We start from the raw sequence: 22401 nt of genomic DNA on the forward strand, positions 1-22401 counted from the left end.
TTTCACAGTAAGAAGGCATGCCTGGGTAGGGGGAGGGACATGGCTTGGATCACAGAGCAAGGGCTAAAGACACTGCCCTGCCTCCCCCAGGTCTCCCTGACTCTTATGCATTGCTGGCTTGGATCACCTGGTGAGGAACTGGAACTCTCAATTCTGCTTTGGCCAGTGAACAGTTTCCTTAGGACAAGAGAAGTGGTCCCAAGTGGCTGGAACTAGGCTCAACCCAGGCTGCCACTGAATTGGGCTTGGATATGCTCTCTTACCAAGAGCCTGCCCTTCCAGCCTGGGCCAGCCTCTGAGAGAAAGGAGAACAGACAAGGCCTCTGCCTCTGGGAACATATGGTCTGACGGGAGACAAGGCCTACAATTATGAGAGACTGTGTGACAGTCTGTAATTAAGCGTCTGCTGAGGAAAGACATTGTCTGAGAAGGAAGAAGTGAGTGTGAGCCAGAGGAAACAAGAGCCCTTTGAGGGGGCTGGATTTGCAGAGACAGAGGGTGGAGCTGGCATTCTGGAGAATGGTTTGTTCAGAAGCAGAGGGAGGAGGGGCTGGAAGGTGAGCCTGTATTTGGAGAACCAGAGTGTGCTAGTTTTACTGGTGCCTCACAGCTCTGGCTGGAAAATCTAGGAGGAACCAGGAGGTTGTAGGCAACCTTGAACAGCAGCAGAAAAGCAGAGGCCTTGGGGAGCCATGGACGGTTTTAGACCAGGAGTGGCACAACTGGAGGACTTTCGAGAACATGAATCAGGCTGGGTGAATTGGAATGAATAAAAAAGACGACAGGGAGGAGTCTTTGCAAGCATCCAGGAGGAGGTTCGGGTGGGGCCCATGGGAGTGGGAAGAGGCAGATGGGGTAGCAGAGGATTTTGTGCTCCCTGACAACCCTAGGCCTGATGGGCCAGAGGGAAAGATGTTGGGTGTTACTGGTTTGGGGCAGGAAGTGGTAGTCTGAGCACATTCCTTGTGCACCTGCTCTGTGCCCGGCTCTATGCCAGGACCTCTAAAGATGCTCTCTTGAACTCTGTACAAGAAGCCAGAGGCAGGTGGACTTATCTTCCCTGTTTTGTAGATAAAGAAAATGTGACAGACCCAAGACTGACCATCTCCAACCCTGGTTCTTCCCACAGTTCAGCTCTGCTTACTGTAGAAGAAACCTCTTGGGTTAGGGTCCCAGGGGTCTGAGCATTCTCACCCCTTGAATAAGGGGCACATGAATACATCCCTTCAAGCCCACAAAACTATTTTCTGAAGATCCCAAAGGTCAGAGTGGGTGCCAGCTTAGAATTTCTTCAAGGTAAAAATAATCAAAGGAGCTGGAGATCCACACACCAGCAGGCTTGTACTCCTGTCTGTGTGAAGCCTCCAAAGCTATGTGTCTAGTCCAGTAGTGGGCATGTCCACCACTGGGCCTGGTGGAGTTCTTGGCTAGTGCCCAACAGAGAAGGGTGTTCTCTAGCTTGGCCAGGGGAATCAGTCACCCACAGAGGCAGGAAGGGACTTGTCCTAAGGTGTTTAGTAAAGAAGAACATGGTGATGGATCCCAGGTCTGATGTCTCAGGCTGCAGCTAGGATACCCATTGACACAGAGAAGGCAGAGAGGACTGGTACTTTCCAAGTAGCTACTGTAGAAAGCAGCAGTGGTTGACACAGTGCACAGCCAGGGAATCGATGGTTTGGGCAAGGTTTCCCAGCTAGCCATTCTTTTCTTCCAGTGCAGAACATGCACCCCTGAGCATGAACTTGGTCATGAGGCAGAGCAACCACATAGTAGGCCCAATCTTCAGGTCCCCCTCACTCCTTTCCTCCCTCGTCCCCAGTAAACACCCCTAGCATTTGTAAGCCAGTCTGCTTTGGCAGGTTTTCTCTCAGCCCATTTGTATGCAGGGAACAATTATAACTGTAACCATGTTTTCATATCAAAATCTTAACAAATGCTTTGAAGCGGAATAATTTGCCTTTGGAACAGAAATGACCTAAGAAATATCATTTGGACATTGGAACAATAGACTACAGTAATCTGCACTTTAAATTGTAGTAATCCATTTGATTACCATTTACCAAATGCTTTCTCAAAAATTTGCGGGGGCTGGGGATATAGCTCAGTTGGTAGACTGCTTGCCTTGTAAGCACAAGGCCCTGGGTTCGATCCCCAGCACCCAAAAAAAAAAAAAAAAAAAATTCTAGTTCTCATATATTCATTCTTTTTAGGCCATTTTGTTTTACAAATCACTTTTTTTGGGGGGTAGGTGGTTCTGGGAATTGAACCTAGGGGTGCTATACCACTGAGCTAAATCCCTAGTCCCTCACCTTTTTTTTTTTTTTTTTTTTTTGGGGGGGGGGGGAGACAGGGTCTCACTGAGTTGTAGCTGGGATTACAGTCATGCCCCACCACACCCAGCTGCAAAGCACTTTTGTCCACATTATCTGAGTAGATCCTTACATAACCCTGAGAAGTCATTACTATTCTTGTCATCTTCATTTTCCAGAAGAGGAAACTGAGGTTCATTCATAGAAAGAGGCTTACTCTGTCCAAGCTGCTCATTTATTCAACGAATATTTATCAAGTGCTACTGTGTGCTGGTGCTCCTGAGCCAGCCTTGGGCATACACTGACAGGCAGAGTAATCTTGGAGTCTTGGAGATGTTTCTGACCTCTCAGAGCGCAACCACATTGAGATGTGGCCAGGCTCCACCCAGGGTTCCTCACTTCTTCCACAGGCTTTTTCCCCTGCAGACTCCTTTGGTTTGTGCCTGTGGATTTAGACTGAACCCTCAGCCTGGAGCATCATAGTAAAGCAAGTCAAAGTGCAAGTTTCTGCAAAGTGAACTTCAAAAGTGACAAGAGGTTTTTGGTAACGACTTAATTATTGACAGGAAGGAAAGGAAGGGCATCTTAGCAGAAGGCCATCTGCTCCTTTCCCCTAGGGGACATCGCCTAAAGGCTGCTTTGCTTAAGATCCTTGCTTGACTTTTTTGCAGGCTTCAAATATTTGATTACAGTCTGCACAGATGTGGAGCCGTATGGCCATGTGCTGAGCTGGGGACCCTCCCTGCCTCCTTTAATATTAAATGAGATGACATAAAGGTGGGTCCTCAGCACGTCTAGAAAGGACTCTGGCTCAGCCCCCTCCCTTCCCAGAAAACGGGGAGCAAACTTAGGAGGAAAGGGACCAACCAGGATCATGTAGTGAAAGCTATTCCTTCCCCTATCTTATCAGCCTGACCACTCCCCCAGTCCCTCCCAGTAGGGACCCTTTCGTGTCAGCTGTATGTGTTCAACATTCAAAGCCTTCTTCATATCCTTCTATCCTCACAGCCATGTTTGTCTTTAGAGTCTTCCTTGACACCCCCTGCACAAGCCCTGCAGTGTTTGGGCTACCCCAGTCTACTCTCAGAGGATACTTAAAAATCTGGGGGCCAAGTCCTGCCCCCTAGGAGTCTGATGCCAGCCATCTAGGGGGAGGTGTCTCTAGGTACATTTTGCTGGGGTTGTTTTGGATGTAGAAATCAGATTTGTATTGCAGATATATGCATATGGTTTAAAAATCCAAACTATTTGGTTTTGGTGCTGGGGATTGAATTCCAGGACCAAATTCCAGGCTGGGCAAGCCCTCTGCCACTGACCTGTTCCCCAACCTAAAATTCAAACTTTAAAAAGAAACTACCTGATGAAAAAATGAGTGTCTTTCCTACCTAGATGCCTAGATAGGGGCAGACTTGACATTTCCTTCCAGAAATTCTCTGCCTATGTAAGCAGCTATGTCAATAGCATCCCTTTTTATTACACAAGTGGCAGCATCTCCTCTACCTGCTGCTCTACCTGCCTTTTCCACTGAGGTGTGTCTCAGTTGTAGTTTATTGTCTGGGCACACCCAGGTCCATGGCTGCCTTTTTTCATAAGCATGCGCCTTGCAATTGATGGTAGACTACCGCTTGTTGGTTCCTTTACTCTGTCCCCAGCTTTGCTGCTATAAGCAGTCCTGCAGTGAGTACCTTCCCTACTTGTCTGTATGCATGTGTGACTGCAGAAACCATTCCTGCAAGTGGGATTGCTATTTCTGAGAGTCTGTGCATTTAAATTTTTGCCCAATATTTTCAAATTACTGCCTTTTCCATTTTAAAAATGTATGTATTTTTAAAAGCATCCCACCACCAGATTCAAATTAATTTCCTTGATTAAGAAACCACCATTCTAATCCAGCCGACAGTTTTACAGGGGGAGCAAGGCTAGAGAGAGAAAGGAGTTGGCCGTGTCATTCAGCAGCCCATAGCCAAGGAGATAACTCTCCTTAGTAAGGTGTGGGGGATGGAAGTAAGCAATGAAGGAGAAAAAGGACTGGCACAGTGGCAGGAGTGGAGCCAAGAAGGGGAGTGGGCATCTCTGTTATGAGTACCTTGGGACCTTTTGGAACTTGGGCTCCAGGGAGAGACCCTCCTCCTCCCACTTGAAGTCTTCCTTCATGAGCCTCTCAGGTGTGTGCTGCACTTGCTTGGCAACAGTGGGCAGGTGAGCTCATTCAGATATTTACCAAGCTCCCGAATCCCCATGCTGGCTTGGCCACTATGCCCCTGCCTTCCTGTGAGTCTCACTTTTCCTCATCTGGGTGGTTGGGAGGCTCATACTTGCCCTTTTCTTATCTCTGGGCTCTTATAAATATTTGGTAAAGTAGCCAGTGGGAAATATCCTAAAACAGATTCCCATGCAGTGGTCCTAGCTAGGTGTGCCATGTATGTACTCTAGGGTTGGCTTGACATTTGGACCGGTCCTGAGTGGGTTGTTGTCTTCACAGAGGCCTGATCAGCCCTGAGGCTGGGAATTTCAGGGCAGCCCGTAGTGGGTATCCCCTCTCACTTTGCCAAGACAGGGTCTCCTGAATTTGCTCCACCCCCACTTGCCAGGACCTTCGAGAGTCAGCAGAGGGAAAAGGAGCTCAGATGGCAGGGGAGAAGTAGTCCAGGAGGCTAGGAAGATATCTACACTGCTGCCAGAGTTTTGCCTCCTCTCACAGGCTAACAGGGTGCTTTGGGCCACCTGGGTCATCTCTCCAGCTTCTGTTTAGCCCCCAGTGGTGGTAGGAATGAGGAAGGGAAAGTCTGATCGTTAAAGTCCCTAGCTTTGTTTCTCCCATTTTATCAGTGGAAAAACTGATACCTGAAGAAGGTGAGCGCCTCCTCCCAGGTTTCCCAGTGAGCCTAGGAGTAGAAGCCAGGTGTTCAGCTCTCCCAATCCTTAGTGCAACCATCTTTCCCACGTCATCTCAGCCTTTAGTTTCACTTTGGTGTAAAAAATCAAAGTGAAAGAAAACAGCAAAGCAGGAAGCAGCAGCTTCAGACGCAGTCCAGGCTGGGGCAGGTTTAGGGAACCTAAGGCCAAGCAGGCCTCACTAGGAGGAGAGCAGACCTCATCCCTGCCCACTCCCTACCCTTGTTCAGGATGCCTGACGGGGCTGGGTGTAACTCAGCAGGGAAAGCCGCCAAGCTACAGACAGGAGGTGGCGTCCTGGCTGGGCAGTCTGGGAGCTGGCCAGTTCCCCAGTGAAGTTAGCCTCACCCGGGTGTGGTCCCAGCCCTGGGCCCCCCAGGTGGAAAGCTACTGCCTTTTAAACTCCCATTTTTGTTGGAAGGACTGAACTGAGCCTGGCCAGTGTTAGCCTGGGAAAGAATCCCTGGCCTCTCAAATCCAGCTTTCACAGAACAATTCACTGTCCCTGAAGGTAAGAGCGAGTGCACCTCTCCACTATGGAAACTTCAACTCTCGGTCACTGTGGGCACTTACCTTAACCTGAAGCAGTTTCTTCTCAGGACCCAACTGTCTTGAAAACCTTTTTACCCTGGTCCTAGTTTCAGCCTCAGGGACTTATAGAGGTCAGGGATCGGGGAGCAGGCACTGTGGCTTCTCACCGGTTTGTCTCGGAATTGATGGGTGACCTCAGATAGGATCTCCTATGCCCCAGCCCTCAGAGTCCCCAGTCATTTCTTTCTTTCTTTTTAATTTTTTTTAGATGTTAATAGACCTTTATTTTATTCATTTATTTGTATATGGTGCTGAGGATCAAACCCAGTCCTCACACATGCTAAGTAAGCACTCTACCACTGAGCCACAACCACAGCTAAGTAGGCTCTAAGCTAAGTAGGCTCAAGTAGTCAGAATTTTTAAGGGGAGGCAAAGGGCAGGCTGTCCAGGAGTCAGGATAGGCAAGATCAGCTGGAGAGGACTGTCCAGGGCTGGAGTCTGCCGGGCATCCAGCGCTGGGTTTGTCTCTGGAGGGTCATCACTCCATGTGGGCAGTTTCCTGCTGGGAGAGGACAGAAGCTTGTGATTGTGTGTACTGTGAATAGTTTCAGACTCTCCTGGAACTTTCTTGCCTTTCCTAAGCTTCCTACACTTCTTGACGTGGCTGTTGCCCTGCACAAGGGTGTGGTAGTCAGGAGGTGTCTGTGTGCCTGCAGCCAGTGCAGGGTGGCTGGGGGAGCAGGGCTTGCCTGACAGCATGCAGTAGAGGCAGGGCCACCACCACTCCTACTGTCCCAGCAGCTTCGTCAAAGGGTATGCATGGCAGTTCTTGGCAACAGTCCAGGGAAGAGGATTGGGGTTCCTTAGAGCCATCTTCTCTCCTACCCCACCCCACCTCCACTTCTCTTTTCAAACAAGTGGCCATTTGTATACCTAGAGTACCAGGTGCTGTTCCAGGAGTCAGGGAGAGTAGGGAACAAGGTTGACTTCCATCCAGCTTAGAGTCCCCATCCAAGCAGGTAGCAAATAAACAGATACCATCTGCTGGCAAGAAGAAACAAATAGAAGCAGAGACGGACCTAGTCAAAGAGGCTGGGAGAGCATCTGGGAAAGGTGACAGAAGGGCGGAAGGAAGCAGTCCAGGGCAGACTGGAAACAGCAGGTACGAACCCTGCGGTGGGAGTCGCTGGTGTGTTGCTGAACCCCAAGAGGTGCTGTTACATCTGGATGGGTTGGTAATACTAGTTAGGTCTGAGGTGAACAGCTTTGCCCACCCTGAGGGAGCCCAAGGGCACAAGTACTGTGGCTTTTCTTATTTCTTAAGAAGGCAGGTTGCAGTTTTAATTGCTATTTTCATAGGTAATGGAATCGAAGTAATGTGACTTGCCCAGAGTTACCCAGCCTAGTGAAGATTTGAAGTTCTGATTCACTCTTCTGTTCTCCCTTACTCTCTGTTTAAGAAGGCCAAAGCAGAAGTTTCTATTAATTTTTAGCAAGGTTACCATTCCAAAATGCTTTAGTTAAAAAGTTTCAGTTTAAGAGTAATTGTGTTAGGGCAAAGAAATTAAAATGACTTTTTTCTGTATTTTATAATACCATAAAGTGGTATAGTGTATTCTTTTCCTTTTCGTCTTTTATCTTCACACAATCTCCCATCCAGCTTCTTTCCAAGGTTCTGGGATATTAACACACACCTTACTACCCTTACACACCCAATCTTTCTTTTTTTTTTTTTTTTTTTTGGCAGGGAGTACTGGGAATCAAACCCAGGTGTGCTTTGCCGTTGATAGACATCCCAGCCCTTTTTGTTTTTTATTTTGAGACAGGGTCTTGCTAAGGCTGACCTCAAACTTTCAATCCTCCTGTCTAGCCTCCCAAGTCACTGGAATTACAAGCATGTGCCACCATGCCTGATGCCTGGCTCTAATCTCTATTCTCTATTTGAATTCTTTTTTTTCCCTCAATTTCCTGAAAGAGAATGTAGGCAGATTATAAATCAGCCCCTGTTCACAAGTACATTTAACTCAAATTAGAAATTAGGAGGTTCTGCCAGGTATGGTGGTACACACGGTAATCCCAGCAACTCAGGAAGTTGAGGCAGGAGGGTGGCAAGTTCAAGGCAAGCTTCAGCAACTTAGTGAGAACTTAAGCAACTTAGCGAGACCCTGTCTCAAAAATAAATAAATAAATAAATAAATAAAAGGGGTTTAGTGGTAGAGTGCCATGGGGTTCAATCCTCAATACTGAAAAAAAATCATGCTTAAAGTAGTTTTCAGTAATTCATTTTGTGACTTTTGGATTGAAGTGAGAAAAAACAAAGCAATTTGATAACTATTAGGACTCATTGTCAGAAATCATCAGTGAACTATTCATTGGTCCATTTTTAAAAGATTATGACAAAGTATACATAACAAAATCTACCATTTTAAGCATTTTTAAGTGTGCAGTTGAGTAGCATTAAATATATTCTCTAGTGGTGCTGCCTCGCCACCATCCATCCGCAGAGCTCCTCACCATCCCATACTGGAACTGCGCACATTGAACACGCTCCATCCCCCACACCACACACCTGGCAAGCACCATTCTGCTTTCTGTCTATGAATTTGACTACTCTGGGAGCCTCATTCACTAGCCCTTTTTAAGGAGGTGTATTTGAAAAGCCGTTGGGGTTATCTCTGAGTAATTAACTCTTATGGTAATGGTTTATTCTCCAAGTTAATGCACACTGCAAAGCTAAGCTTGTGTGTGACTGTGTTCCAGCAGAACTGCTAAAGACTGTTGATCCCCTGGGAGGGCTTCCTCCAGAGGCAGCCTTGCTTCCAAAGCCCATGATGCTGTGAGGAGCTTGGCCTCAGTCCTCCGTGGAGGCAAGAGGTGGGTTAGGGAGGGCCGTGAATTTAATTGAGGGCCCAGGCATAATACTTCCATTGGCCACTTGTTTGCTAAAGGATTTGGGCAAAGTCCCTCTGCTTCTCTGCCTCAGCTTCCTCTGCTGGGAAAAGGGACAATACTGCCCAGAATCTGTGAGACAGTCAGTAATTAACTTCCCTTTGTAGCTTTGAGACTCTTCATTTAGTGTTAGGCGTGGTTAAATGCAGTGAAACTTGAAGACATGGGGACTGAGAAGGGGACTAGTCCAAGATCATATAGCACTTAGGTGCCAAAATTGGGTTGAAACCCAGCCACTCTTACTCTGTAGGTTGCAGCTATTTGGTATTCCATGTCAGTCAGTCTTTCAAAGGACAGTGGACTAAAGAGCAAGTGGTTGCTTTCACATCATACTGTATTTAAAACTTTGCCTGAGAAGCTCCAGCATCTTTGAACCTGCAAGGAAGATGGGGGCAGGGGTAAAGGTTTTGGTAGGTAATCAAAGATGATGGTTCTGCATCATAGGAACATCATCTTAAAGTGTTTACATGGTGATTATCTTGCCTAAGGATAGAAATACCTTGCACTTGGCAGTTACTCTTAATACTGGACCCATGATAGACAGCACCAGTCAATCACAGCACTTCTACTGAGCTGGGACACTTTCAGGAGTACCAATCAACTAGTAGTAGTGTGCCCAGTGGAACCTGAATGCCATCCCCTGTGCCATCCCCATCCTAATGCAGCACCTTACTTTTACCAATGGGTGGCAGTCCTGAGAGGGGAAGAGACTGTTTAAGGGGCAAGTGATGTCACAGGTCTCTTTGTGAGAGTAGGAAAGAGTCTGGCAGGACAGCCTGAAGCCTGGGGAAGTGCGTTGGCAAAAACATCAGGGCAGAGGATCTCCTTAGAGGGATAGAAGTTATTAAGGTAAAGTCCACTTTCTTCAGGTGCCCATGGAGGTGCTGGCCTGAGCTCAGGGCCTTTGTGAAAGTGCATTGTTGTCACATCCCACCTGCTGATAGGAAGGGCAAACTTAACTTTTTATGGTGACTTCTAAGCTCTGTAGGAACGTGTGTGTCAGTCTTATTGACCCGAGCTGGTATTTTTGCTGCTTGTGAGACAATACCATGAAGGTTGGGTCTTGGAGGTTGAAACCTATAGGGTTTGCATTCACTTAGCTGATAGAGTATGATTTGCTGTGTGACACTGAGTAGATCCCTCACCTTCTCTCTCTCTTTTTTTTTTTTTTCTTTTTTCTTTTTTCTTTTTTTTTCTGGCGTTGTAGATGGGCAGCATGCCTTTATTTTATTCATTTATTTATATGTGGTGCTGAGAATCGAACCCAGTGCCTCACACATGCTAGGCAAGTGCTCTACCACTGAGCCACAACCCCAGCCCAGATCCCTCACCTTCTCTGAGGCTGTTTCCTTAGCAGTACAGTGGTAAATGGTGAAAATATCTTTTCGTGGGGATCAAATATAAAACGCAATATAAGGACCTCAGACAGTGACTGGGCTTCTTCAATAGCCAGTTCTTGAACAGATGGTAAATACCTCGTAACTATAATTATTGGTCACTAATATTCAGACAGTTCTTAGGGTGTGGCTAACACTGGGCCATGTGGGAGCAGGGTATTATGGACAGGATGGAGTGATTAATGATCTTTCAAAGAGATGTTCCTAAATGCATCACAGTGTGCTTTCAAAGGTGGTTGGGAGGAAAGTTGAACAGGGAGGGATATGGGGACTTGATGGAATAGCACAGTCAAGATTTGATTGTTGACCTTTGTCTTCTGCACACCACATCGCCTCTACAGGCTCTACTTGCTGAGTCCTCAGAGTCTTCCAGTGCCAGGATGGCATCCTACCTCTCAAGAACCAGCAAGCATTCACCTGGGTGCCTCTTCTGGTCCAGGAATGGGGTCAGGGATGCAACCACATGGTCCCTGCCTTCAGGAAGCTCAGAATCTAAAGGCAGATACTGTAACGTAAACAGGTGTAAACACGCAGTGATGAACAGGGACCTGCAGTCCACCTAAACATGGGTGCCACCTAAACACAGCAGTGTCCTGGGGAAACTCCAGGAAGGCTTTTTGGAGGGGTGATGCTGGAACAGACCTAGCAGAAGAAGCAGAATTAGTGAGGAAGAAGCCTGTGCCAAGACCTGGAAGCTGAGAACATAGCATGTTCTCATGGTATGAAGAGGGTGTTGACAAGAAGTTGGAGAGGTGGTTGGCAAGGCTAGGAGGCCACTGTTCCCTACCCCAAGTGTGAGGACAGTGCTGTTACAAGCATGGTGTGGTGGGGTAGATAACTAGGTGCTCAAGCAGGACACTGAACCTTCTTCAGCATAGCCCCTTAGAGAAAATATGACCCCTCACCTCTGCTCCAGACCAAGAATCCCTGGCCTCTGACCTGCTGAGTCCCCAGCAGCTATGCAGGCCCCTTGCTCAGGAGATAAGTGGGCCCCCCAAGCTGTTCTAGTGTCAGTTCCTCACCCACCAGGCCCTTTCCCACCTGTCTGTTCAGGAATTCTCACAGGAGCTTTATAGACAGTGCACGAGTAAGCCAGCGTCGCTCATTTTATAGATGGAGAATTGAGGCCCAAGTCATAGGATGAGTGAATATGGAATCAGGGACTCCAAATTTTCAGGTTCAGTAACTCATAACCAAGTATTTCGTGGGGGCAGGGAGGAGTGAACAAGTGTCCACTGATCTCATTCTGGGGATGAACTTAGATAGGGGTTCTTGGTCTGTTGAACTCCACAGACAAAGGTGTCGAAGCCTTGGTTTTGCCATCTGAAATTCCAGTGTTGTCCTCTTGTCATTTCCCATGTGACTAGGCAGCATAAACATTCTCCTTTTATGCTTGTTGATAGTAATTCTCTGGAGGCAAAAAACAAGTTTGAACTATGAATGTCACATACACAGAGATGATGTCAGAACTGGATGTGAAATAAGAGGACAAAGAAAGAGCATCTCAGGGCCAGGGGCAGTGGTGCATGCTTATAATCCCAGCAGCTTGGGAGGCTGAGGTGGGAGGATTGTGAGTTCAAGGCCAGCCTCAGCAAAAGGGAGGCTTTAAGCAACTCAGGAAGATACTGTCTCTAAATAAAATACAAAATAGGGCTGGGGAATGTGGCTCAGTGGTTGAGTGCCTCAGAATTCCATCCCCAGTACCGAAAAAAAAAAAAAAAGAGCATCTCAGGCCTGGAAAGAATCTTGAAGGTCACACCTGTGGGGGCTTGAGTCCCCTCCCAGCATCCACTGTGCCTGTGTCCAGCCTTGATGGCCATCTTCTAGGCCCCTCTTCCATCTTTGACCAGCTCCACCTCTTAGAAAGTTCCTCTTTATGAGGAGGAATGGTCTGCTTCCACTTAACAGCTCCTTCCCCAAGGCCACATGCATGTGATACTCTTCTAGGTATTTGAGGACAGCAATTATGACTTTCTGAATCCTCTCTCCTCCAGGCTGTCCAACCCAGTCTTTCCAAGCCACCCCCCCATCATACTAGGCATGACTTGTCACACACTCCATTTGTGACAAGTCTGTCATAGATGTCACTGGTCACTCTTGTTGAATCAGTTCCAGGCTTTCTCAAGCAGCTTCACATGGCTGCCATGGTGCCCAAGGCACCATGAGGCGTGAGGAGGCAGGTCATTGTCGTCTTTGCACTTTACTATGAGTTTCTTCAGGACAAGAATTACACATCCTGGTCCCTGGTGCCAGCCCAGGGTACAGTACATGATGTCCCCAAATAAGCTCTTACTATAATGGAATGGTTTGGAGACTTCTCACTGTGTAGATTGCTGTCTTCTCTTCAAGCTCCACTTTAACTACACCCCTTGCCCTAGAATTGCCTGCAGCACCACAGTGTGATCCAGAATTCAGTGGAGACAGCCCCTCGCTGGTCCTGTGCCTTCCTCTGTCAGTGAAGCCTCAGGAGTGTCTGTGATTCGCCAGAGTCACTAAGGCACCTTTCTACATGCTGCTTTTCTCTTTTAGTGGTCTTGCTCTCAAACCCAGGATCTTAACGTAAGGTCTGAGGAGGGGGGCTCTCCCTTCCTGTGCCTCTGTGCCTGGGTGCATGGCACAGAAGCCAGCAGCATGGCCTGTGCTGACCTGAACTGAACTCATGGTTTTCCCCATTCAGTTCTGTGCTGTTCTTTTCAGACCATCTCTCAGCTGCCCAGGGTTCTTGACTCCTGCTTCTATCACTTGATATACCACCTGTCACTCCAGGCACAGTGAATGAGCCTATTAACACCTTCTCTCTATTCTGGGATGCACTTGGTCATTCAGAATGATGAAAGAGGCTAGCAATCGAGGTGCGTAGGGTCTGGCAGTGTCTGACTTTGCACACTGGACACAAAGTCTCTGACAGCTTTTGAAAAGCCCAACTTTTGTAACCCCGTCACCAGGGTTTGATGTCAGCCCTCCAGAAGTGCGGGTAGTTTTTTGAGGCTCTTTCCAAGTAGCACTTCCCAGCCTGGGCTCCAGGGACCCTAGGGCTTTGGAAAGGTAGCAACAAGGCTGACCTGTTAAAGCCAATATTTGAAAAGCCAAACAGTGTTTAAAAAGCCAAATCTTGCCTGAATTACAAATCCCAGCAACTTGGGAAGTTGATTACAAATTCGAGACCAGCCTCAGGAACTTAGTGAGGCCCTGCAACTTAGTGAGACACTGTCTCAAAATAAAAAATAAAAAGGGCTGGGAATGTGGCTCAGTGGTTGAGCATCCCTGGGTTCAATCCCCATTGCCAAAACAACATCAACGAAAGCTCTCATTCTCCACCCGCTACTCCCTCACAGGCCACATGTGCTGTACTTGTCCAGCTTTTGCGCTGGACTAGAGCCATGGCAGCTCTGTAACTCTGGCAGCCTTACTCACCAGTGTCCCCCACAAGTGGTTATAGTGTTGATATACAAGAGAAAGCCTACAGCTTAGGAGCTGGCACCACCAGGGGACAAGAAGGTGTCCCAGAGGGTAGAACAGACACACAAGTGGGTCTCTGAGGATAACTATGCTAATATCTGTGGCAGGTTCTAGCACTGGATGGGTGAGGGGTAAGTGTTTTCCCATGAGTTGCTCACTGGTGGAAATAGTGGTGGAAATGGTCTTTGGAAAACAACTTGCTATTTGGGGATCCCCAGTCAGCACCTGGAGGAGGCAGGACTCAGCCATGTGTGGCTGCCCCCCGAATGCCTGAGCTGGTGTTCTCAGTTGGAGGGAACAGGGACTACCCTACACTGAAGAGCCTAGGCCAGGGTCCCAGCTCTCCTGCCTGATCCTAAGTGAGTGCATTTGCCTCTCTCCTGCATTTCCCCATGTGCACTGTGAGAGGTTGAATTACTCTAGTGGACCTCAGAATACCATGCAAGGGGCTGGGGCGGTAGCTCAGTTGCAGAGCACTTGCCTAGCACATTTGAGACCCTGGGTTCAATCCTTAGCACCACATAAAAAGATAATAATGAATAAAATAGTCATGCTGTCCATCAACTAAACTAAAAAACAAAACAAAAACCTACAACTGAAAAAAAAAAAAGCCATATGAGGATTTTCTATGGTGGGAAAAATGAAAATGAAGCTATTTCAAAGGACCTGGAGTAAATGGGAGACCTAGACCCCCTTGGGGTCCCTGGAACCTGATTTGGAAATCACTGTAATTACTATATTAGTTCCTAGTCCCCCACCACAGCCTTGGAATTCAGAGGTTCCATACCCTCCTTCCAACACTACACTCTACCAACTAGCTGTGTGGCCTGGGACACATGACTCCACCTCTGTAGCCCTTACTTTTCAGGCTGTGGTGAGACTGCACCAAACTGGAGAAATCCTAAGTGTCTGGGAAACCCATGTCAGGGCTGGTGTTCCTGGCCAAATAGGGCAGTGGGCAGCAGTGTCACAGGCAGCAAGTTGCTTTTTTAGCCATGTCCTGGGGCTCCAATCCTGAGGTCACCAGGCCCCTCTCCTCATAACCAACAAAGCCAAAGGCTTCCACCATCAAACCACTGAAAGGAAATAGTCAAAGCCTGCTTAAGGACCCTTAGGAATAAGGGATCATTTGTGCCCTGATGGGGGACCTGGTCTGACCAAGATCTCAGGCAGGCCCTGGCAGCTAGCACCTAATCCCCAGTGTGGAAGTGTGGCTGAGCAGCTGATAGAAAGAAGTACTGGCTCTGTTCCAAGAGCCTGGGCTCAGATCCTGGTGATTCTGCTTATGAGCTGTGTGGCTCTGGATGATTCATTTTTCTAAGCTTCAAGTTTTTTTCCTCTGTGAAATGGGAATGCTAGGCCTGCTGAACAATTAAGAGACTGATGCAATTGAAGAATTCTGTGCCAGGCCAATTCACATCCAGCCCCCAGGCAGCAGGAGAGGCCCAGGAGCTTCCAGAGTCTCTCAGCTAGCAACCCTCCATCCACTGAACTGTGCTACAGTCTGCTTAATGCCCCCCCCCCCCCCCCCACACACACACACACACAGTTCCTTTTGCTTGAGCATGTCAGGAAAGGCCCTCATACCTTTGATCCCAACTGGAGTATGAACACCTCTCCCAAGGAGCAGCTGGGGCTGGTGGGGGCACTGCCCTGGGAACCAAGCAGGTCCCTCTCAAGCAGTTTTTCCAGGACCATGAAGGGGAATAGCCGTCTGCACTCTGGAGGGGGCTGTCCTGCTGCCATGGTGCCCTGGTGTCAAGAGCCTGAAACCAGAGTTGGCCTGCCAATCAGAAGGGGCTTTCTCTCCTTCACCCTGTGGGAACTAAGCCACTACCAGGAGTGCTTCTGGCTGCCTCCATTATAAGATTCCCTGGGTCTCCTGCCTTTTCTTTGCAAGGAGAGACTTATGTCTAGGCTTCCTAGGGAGTAGGCTTAGAGGCCTTGAACTCCAGAGGAGACAGGAGGTCTAAGGACAGCTGCCCCAGTAGTCACAGGCCAGTAGTCACAGGTTGTGTGCCACTATCTGTGTTAGCTGGCAAGACACCTGCACAGTGTTTCTTAAAACTGTGAACTAACCTTTAGAGAGCTCAGAGGTCATATATATATATATATTTTTTTTTTTTCTTTTTCTTTTTTTTTTTTTTTTAAATAACCAGATTTCTAGCTTCTCTTGCACACTTGGTAGCTCTGACAATGCTGTGCCCAAGTCTCCACATGGCAGATATGAGTCAAAGGGATTTGATGACCTGTAGATATTGAATTTGTGAGCCCCACTCAAAGTCAGCCCACTTACTTATAGCTGGGGACACCAAGGCCCAGAAGGGTTGCCAGCCCTAACCCAAGTACATGGTCCACCGTAGCCATTGTTGACTTTAGGACCTGACAACCTGGCCTCACAAAACAGAGCTTTCTGCACTGCCACTCCTAAAAGTGAAATGCCTCTTCTCTCATCTATAAAACATCAGGGATCATTACCTCTTCTCCTGGAGCTGTCTCCAGGTGGATAAAGTCACACCTGGCCCAGGACTGGCTCATTAACGGTTCTTTTCAATCTGTGCACATGATACCTCTTGCTTGCAGAGTGTTGCCGGAAGCCCACTTATTTTCTTTCAAGAATGGCAATTTTTCAGATAATTCCTGACACCCCATTGCTTAGCGTTTGTTGAGCTCTCATTCCCATAGCCTCATTGCCCAGCTTAAGGTAGAGTTATTCAAAGCTCTACCTCCTATCAGATTGTGCTCCTGTGGGGGTATGTGAGTGTGCGCTGGGATCTGAGCTGAAGGGAATTCAGAACCCTGGCCTGGGCCTTACTGATTCCAACTCAGCCAGGAGAAAATCATTCTGCTTCCCCAAGCCTCTTTTTCAGTCGTCACATAGATATTTGTTTATTCATTCAATTTACTGAGCCCTACCACGTATTGGGCTTGGTGCTGGGAAAAGATAGTAATGTAAGATACCCAAGGACCTTGCCCTCAGGGACTATGTTAGATTCTCAGGTTCCCTAACTGGTAGAGGAGAGAGAAAAGACAAGAGAAGTAGTACATGATCGATGCATGAATGAAACAACAGGATCCTCAAACAAAGAGTAACAGCCGTAGGCAGGGTGGTCAGGGAGGCCTCACTGAAGATAGGACCCTTGAACTGAGGTCAGGATAAGAGGCAGACTGCACAGATGAGAAGACAGGGAGCAGCAGGCTCAAAGGCCCTGAGGTGAGAGATACTTGGAGCATTTTAGGAGCAGCAAAGAGTCTGCTGTGATTGAACAAGGGCAGAGGCCGGAGAGGGCAGGCAGGGACCAGTTCCTGTGATGGCTGAGGTAAGCACTGCGGATTTTATTCTGCATGAAGTGGGAATGAGCTTTAGAAGGGGAAGAAGTAGTCCAGTTTGCACTTTTAAGAACTTCAGGATTCGGTGCTGGAGATGTGGCTCAATGGTAGAGTGCCTGCCTGACAAGTGTAAGGCCCTGGTTTAATCCTCAGCACCACATATAAATAAATAAAATATCCATTGACAACTAAAAAAATATTTCAAAAAAAACTTTAGGATTCAGCTGGGCACAGTGGCACAAACCTGTAATCCGAGCAATTGAGGAGACTGAAGCAGGAGGATTGCAAATTTGAGGCCAACCTCAGCAGTTTATCAAGGCCCTAAGCAACTTAGAGAGATCCTGTCTCAAAAAATAAAAAGAACTGTGAATGTGGCTTAGTGGTGAAGTGCCCCTGGGTTCAGTCTCCAGTGCCAAAAACAAAAGCAAAAACTTCAGGATTCAGAGAGTGATTGTGGGTAAGCCAGGCCACAAATAAGTGGGGGCGAGAGGGCCGAGGCTATAGGCCTCTTGTAATAATAATGCTTTCCTGGCAAGGGGATGAGCTGCCAATGGGGGAAGGGTGGGAATTCCCACACTTCTGGAATGCGTAGCTGAGTACAAGAGGTCCCCTCTCCTGGGAGAGCAAGGCTGATGTGGGGGAGGAGAAGATTCACTTTCATTCTGGATTTTCTCAGCTTGAGATGGCCTTGGACTTCCCTGCAGAGCTGCCAAGTACACTAGAGCTTTTGAGATGATAGGAGATAACATCTTCCTCACTGTTTTCAAGGCCTGTATGCTGTAAAATCTTCTGACCACAGCCCAACCTGGCAGAACTTTAAGAGGGTTGCTATGGGCAAGATGAAGCTACCTCTGTTCGCATTTTACAGACAATCCCAAGAAGCCGAGGACTCTGATTGAAAAGAGCCAGCCCTCTCTTGCTCTCCTTGCCTTGGTCCCGAGCTCTCCTCCACCAGCTAGACTGCCTCAGTTCCGTTTGGCCATGCTGTGCCCTGCTAGGCATGTCTTCCCATGCCCTGGGCTGCTGTTACTTTGCTCACAGAAATCCCTTCACCACAAGGCCCCAGACTTTCTCCCAGGAGGTGATCATGCTCCTTCATCCAGAAGTCGTGGTAACATGAGTGGCAGGGGCCCACCCCGTGATTACAGACACTTCACATCTTTCATCTGCTTGGCTCTTTCCCAGAGTACATTGGGTATCACACCCCATTTTGTGGGTTTCCAAGGCTGCCCCTTGACCCTCCCAGTGCTCAGCCTTTGGGCAGCCTGGGTTCAAGCCCCAGCCTAACACTACCTTGCTGGGAGTTGATAAGGCCGAATCACTTCATCACTCTATAAAATGGGACAGTGACAGAACCTCGTAGGTCATGGTTTTGAGGACTCAGTGAGCTAGCATACAGCTGAAGTCAGTTCTCTATAAAGTCATGGCGAATACCAAACCATTGCTCCCATGGTTAGTATGGGGTCCCTGCAAGCCTCTGGTCACCTGCCCCAGCAAATCACTACCTTGTTTTATAGGTGTTTCTGCTTAAAGACTCTTTATTTAATATGATACTGATTCTTTAACATTGAACTTGAGGCCAACAGCACTGACTCAGGCCTGAATGAGGCTTGTCTAGCACACTTTTTTCCGTAAGATACATTGCAGCCTTCTGTACTTAGAACACTAGACAGCACTTCAGCAATACACTTGGAGGTTTTAAAGAGATAACAAAACCACAAAAATGGGAGAAGTGTAGCACTAAATAGACCATGAGAAGGACACTGAATTACTGTATGAAAGCTGAAGCGAAAAGGTGGAGTGTCACCTTATTCTACCTCAGCTGTGAGTGTGTGTGAATGACTGCAAAAGCCCCTCAAACATGGGTCCTCTGGTTGAAAGTAGATTTAAGTAAGTAAATTCCCACGTACAGAGTCCACGAATAATGAGGATCAACTGTACAGGAAGCACTTGCCCAGGCCTGGCTCCAGTCAGTAAGGTCAGCTGTTATCGTCCGAATCATGAATAGGACTGCATCTTGGTTTTTGTGCAAGCATCACGGGACAGGGCTGGCCATCTTCACCATTATGATGCCTGTGTAACCTATTGTTCTATAGACATTGGAGCCTAAGGCAGGTACAGATTCTGGAGGCCCTGAATACCCTCCCTGAAGAGGTATTTCAGAAGTGGGAAAAGCATAATTCCAAGTCCACTGGCACCATCAAAAGGTTTCACGCAAAGCAGTGATATGGTTGGATTCCTCAGTTGGCCAGGGTAGAGGGACAGGAAGGGCAGCACTGGAGTTGGCAGGCCTGGGAGCAGAATTGTGTAGGGAGGTCTAGGGGAGGCTGACTGTAGTCCAGGAAAGGGAAGGATGGGCAGCAAAGTTGGGGAGAGCCAGGTTGGGGGAGCAGTGGAGGATCCCTAGATGAACTTGGGAGGGTGTTGGCCAGAGAGGTGCTGCCAGTTCAATGTTGCTAACTCTTGAGGCACAGTGAGGGGGGTGGCGCTCAGATTGCAACAGAGGGGCTGTCAACAGAAGAGTGGCTCTGAGAGGGCCATCTGTACCTGATCCTGACCTAGCTGCTTGCAGTTCTTTCCTAATTTCCTCCATTTTGAGGGGAGGAAACAGGGATGGAGGGAGGAATTTGGAACCAGGTGGGTGGAAGCCCTTGATTTCTTTTTTTTTACCATAGCACACAAGTGAATCACCTGGGTTAGTTGCATGGTTGATAGGCTTCTTATTAGGTAGGGGGGGGAACAGGCCCTGGACCCTTCCTCCAACAAGCCCTTTGCTAAGCCTGGCAGAGGTAGCATAGGGAGGTGAGGGAACCTGGCTCTGTCTGATGCCAGTCCTTTCCACTCATGTGGGCCTAGAATTGGCCCCTGCCTTCTCTGTAAGGCCCTTTGCCACAGCTCTCACATTGTGGCTGTGCTCCTCTTGAGGAGTTTAGGACCCCTCTCCTTTAGCCCCCTGCCAGACTCAGACCCTTGGGAGCCAGCATGCCAAGCTGGCTTCAGGATCAAGTCCAGCCTTGTCTCCAGTGCACTTGCAGGATCAGCTTCTTGGGGCTGCTATGTCCTCCAGATCCCTTGGGAGATGGAGTCACAGCTACTCCTGAAGCTCTTGTTTGGCCACCTTGCACACCTTGACATGGAAAATAAAATAAGGAAACAAATTTGTTCTGACTTGATAAATTGGTGGATAAATTCTTGGGACAGATGGGAGAAATAATGAGACAAAGATAACTTCTACTTTGAAGAAGTAAGGACTTGTGCACTGGGCGCAGGAAGGCTGAACTAGATGTCTAGGTCCAGGGACAAACTGAACAGAGGATGCATGGTGCAACTGGTTCCTTTCTGAGGCTTGGCATGAGTGACCTGCATGGCTGAGACTAGGGGTGGGGCAAGTATGCAGCCCACAGGGTGGGTGGTTCTCTGTGCTATGTTCCTAGCAGGCGCTTCACCCAGGATCTTTGAAAATAAGTGCAAGGACCAGCTGGAGCAGTCACACTGCAGGAGTGCTCACACCCAGGCATCCCAGGAAAACAAGTTTTCCAGACTGAATGGAGAAAGAGTTGGACTCACATGCCATATTGTAAATTGTAGCACATAGAACATCTCTTAGGGCAGAGAGGGCAGGGCACAGTTACATCCTGGAGGATTGGGGCCTCCCAGCTCTAATATCTTGGGTCCTTGGGGTACTTACCTCCCTCTAAAAGCTTGTTTTTGTCGTACTTGGGATTAAACCCAGGGCTTCATGCATGCTAGACAAGCACTGTACCGCTGAGCTCCATCCCTAACCCTATTTATTTATTTATTTATTTTATTTTAAGGCAGGGTCTTCCAAAGTTGCTGAGGCTGGCCTTGAACTTGAGATTCTTCTGCCTCATCTTCCCAGGTATCTGGGACTATAGGTGTGCACCACCACGCCTAGCTTCCCTCTGAAGTTTAATTGGCAGATGATGGCTGTGTGCCCTCTGGGCCAGGAACTGGGCCACCAACACCCAAGGAACATGCTAAGTCAGAGGCATGATCACAGCACTGAGTGTGCCAACTGATACACAGAGAAAGGATCTGTCTGGGCCAGAAAGAGCAGGGGTAGAGGCTGGCAGAAGGACAGAAGTGCTATGGACAGGGAAAAGTGTTCTAGCAGCAGGAAGAGGTGCATAGGTAAAGGCCTGGGCTCATGAGCCTATAGTGTTTTTAGAAGGAGCGTGCTGAGGGGGTGGGCAGGGAGAATTTGAAGCTGCAGAAATGGGCGGGTTGGAACCAAGCCAGAGGGGCTCTGAATTGGAGTGGGTCTGCAGTTGTGGATGCTGAAGTATTGGGAGGCTTCTCTATCACCAAATAATCTTGATTTTTTGGCACCTGAGTGTTTTTTGTACTGATAATGAGGTTAATTTTCTCATTCAACAAATATTTATTGACAGCCTTCTGTGCTTGAGTCATTAACCTGGGCCTCTGCCAAGACAGAGTCTCACCACACACACCCCCTACTGCTCTTGGCCCGTACCTAGCAACAGATTCTTAAAGGAGCTGATAAATGATGGGAGCTCTGATGGAGGTTCCTGGGTGATGGGAGAGAGAAGGGTAGTCAGGGGAGGACTCCCAGAGAAACTGACACTGCAATCACAGAAGGAACTGAAGTCGGGGAGGAGAGAGGGATTGAATGTTGGCAGGGCCAAGGGTGAGGTGTTGGCCTTATTTCCTGCATGTGGGCTCTGGGAATGAGGTTAGGGCCCCACACCCCTGCCCTAGGAAGTGGGTCTCAGAGCAGAGATTCCCACCCCCTTGAGAGGCCCCACACCCCCAAATTCTCTTAGTCACACCACTTATCTGTCTGTGACCTATACCCCAGGAGACAGAATCCAAAATAAGTTCAGTTTTCCTCTTATCACATTTGGCCTTTACTGCATCTGACCTGGCCTCTCACCCGTTCACTTTCCTTCCAATGACTGGCTACTCTACATGCTTCACAGGACCCTGGACCTTGTCAGCTCTGAGAGAGTGGCTGGAGCTCCGCCTTCTGTCCAGACTGCTGACTGTGGGTAGTCTTATTGTCTCCTGAGAGAAGGGAAGCCTCTTCCCCACCACATCCTGGAGACCGTCGCACATACTGCTCCTCATGGCCAATATTATCCCCACCCCACAGATGGAGACCAGGACTTTGGGATCACACAGCCTCAGCCAGGCTTTGGTTGCCCTACAGTAATTATTGCACTCACACAGGACAGATTCCTTTTGAGCAACTTGGAGCTGGCTTCACTGTTCTGATCTAATGCAGCAAGCCTCTCCCCCCACTACCAGCACCAAAACCTGCTTCCTTTGGGACTTTCTAGGTCAAACAAATCCATTCCTGAAATCCCAGTGAACAGTGCTGTCCATTGGGCTCTACAGTGAGTGGTTGACTTCAACAACTGCTCTAAATGTCCAGTTCTTGGGGAGGGAGGAATTTCCCCTGGGCTGGTCAGAGAACCAGTAGCTGGGGAGTGGTAGAAATCTGGCCCAGTTCCCTCTGCACCAGACACCAGTAGGATCATGCCAATCCC

General features: G+C 48.3%; 1 protein-coding gene across 7 annotated transcripts in view; it reads left to right on the plus strand.

Moving 5' to 3' along the window:
* The window catches only part of DLGAP4 (DLG associated protein 4), a 178581-nt gene that overhangs the window by 126726 nt on the left and 29454 nt on the right, over window positions 1-22401 (plus strand). The window lies entirely within an intron of this gene.

Source organism: Sciurus vulgaris (assembly GCF_902686455.1).
Source record: "Sciurus vulgaris genome assembly, chromosome: 2".
NCBI classification, from domain to species: Eukaryota; Metazoa; Chordata; class Mammalia; order Rodentia; family Sciuridae; genus Sciurus; species Sciurus vulgaris.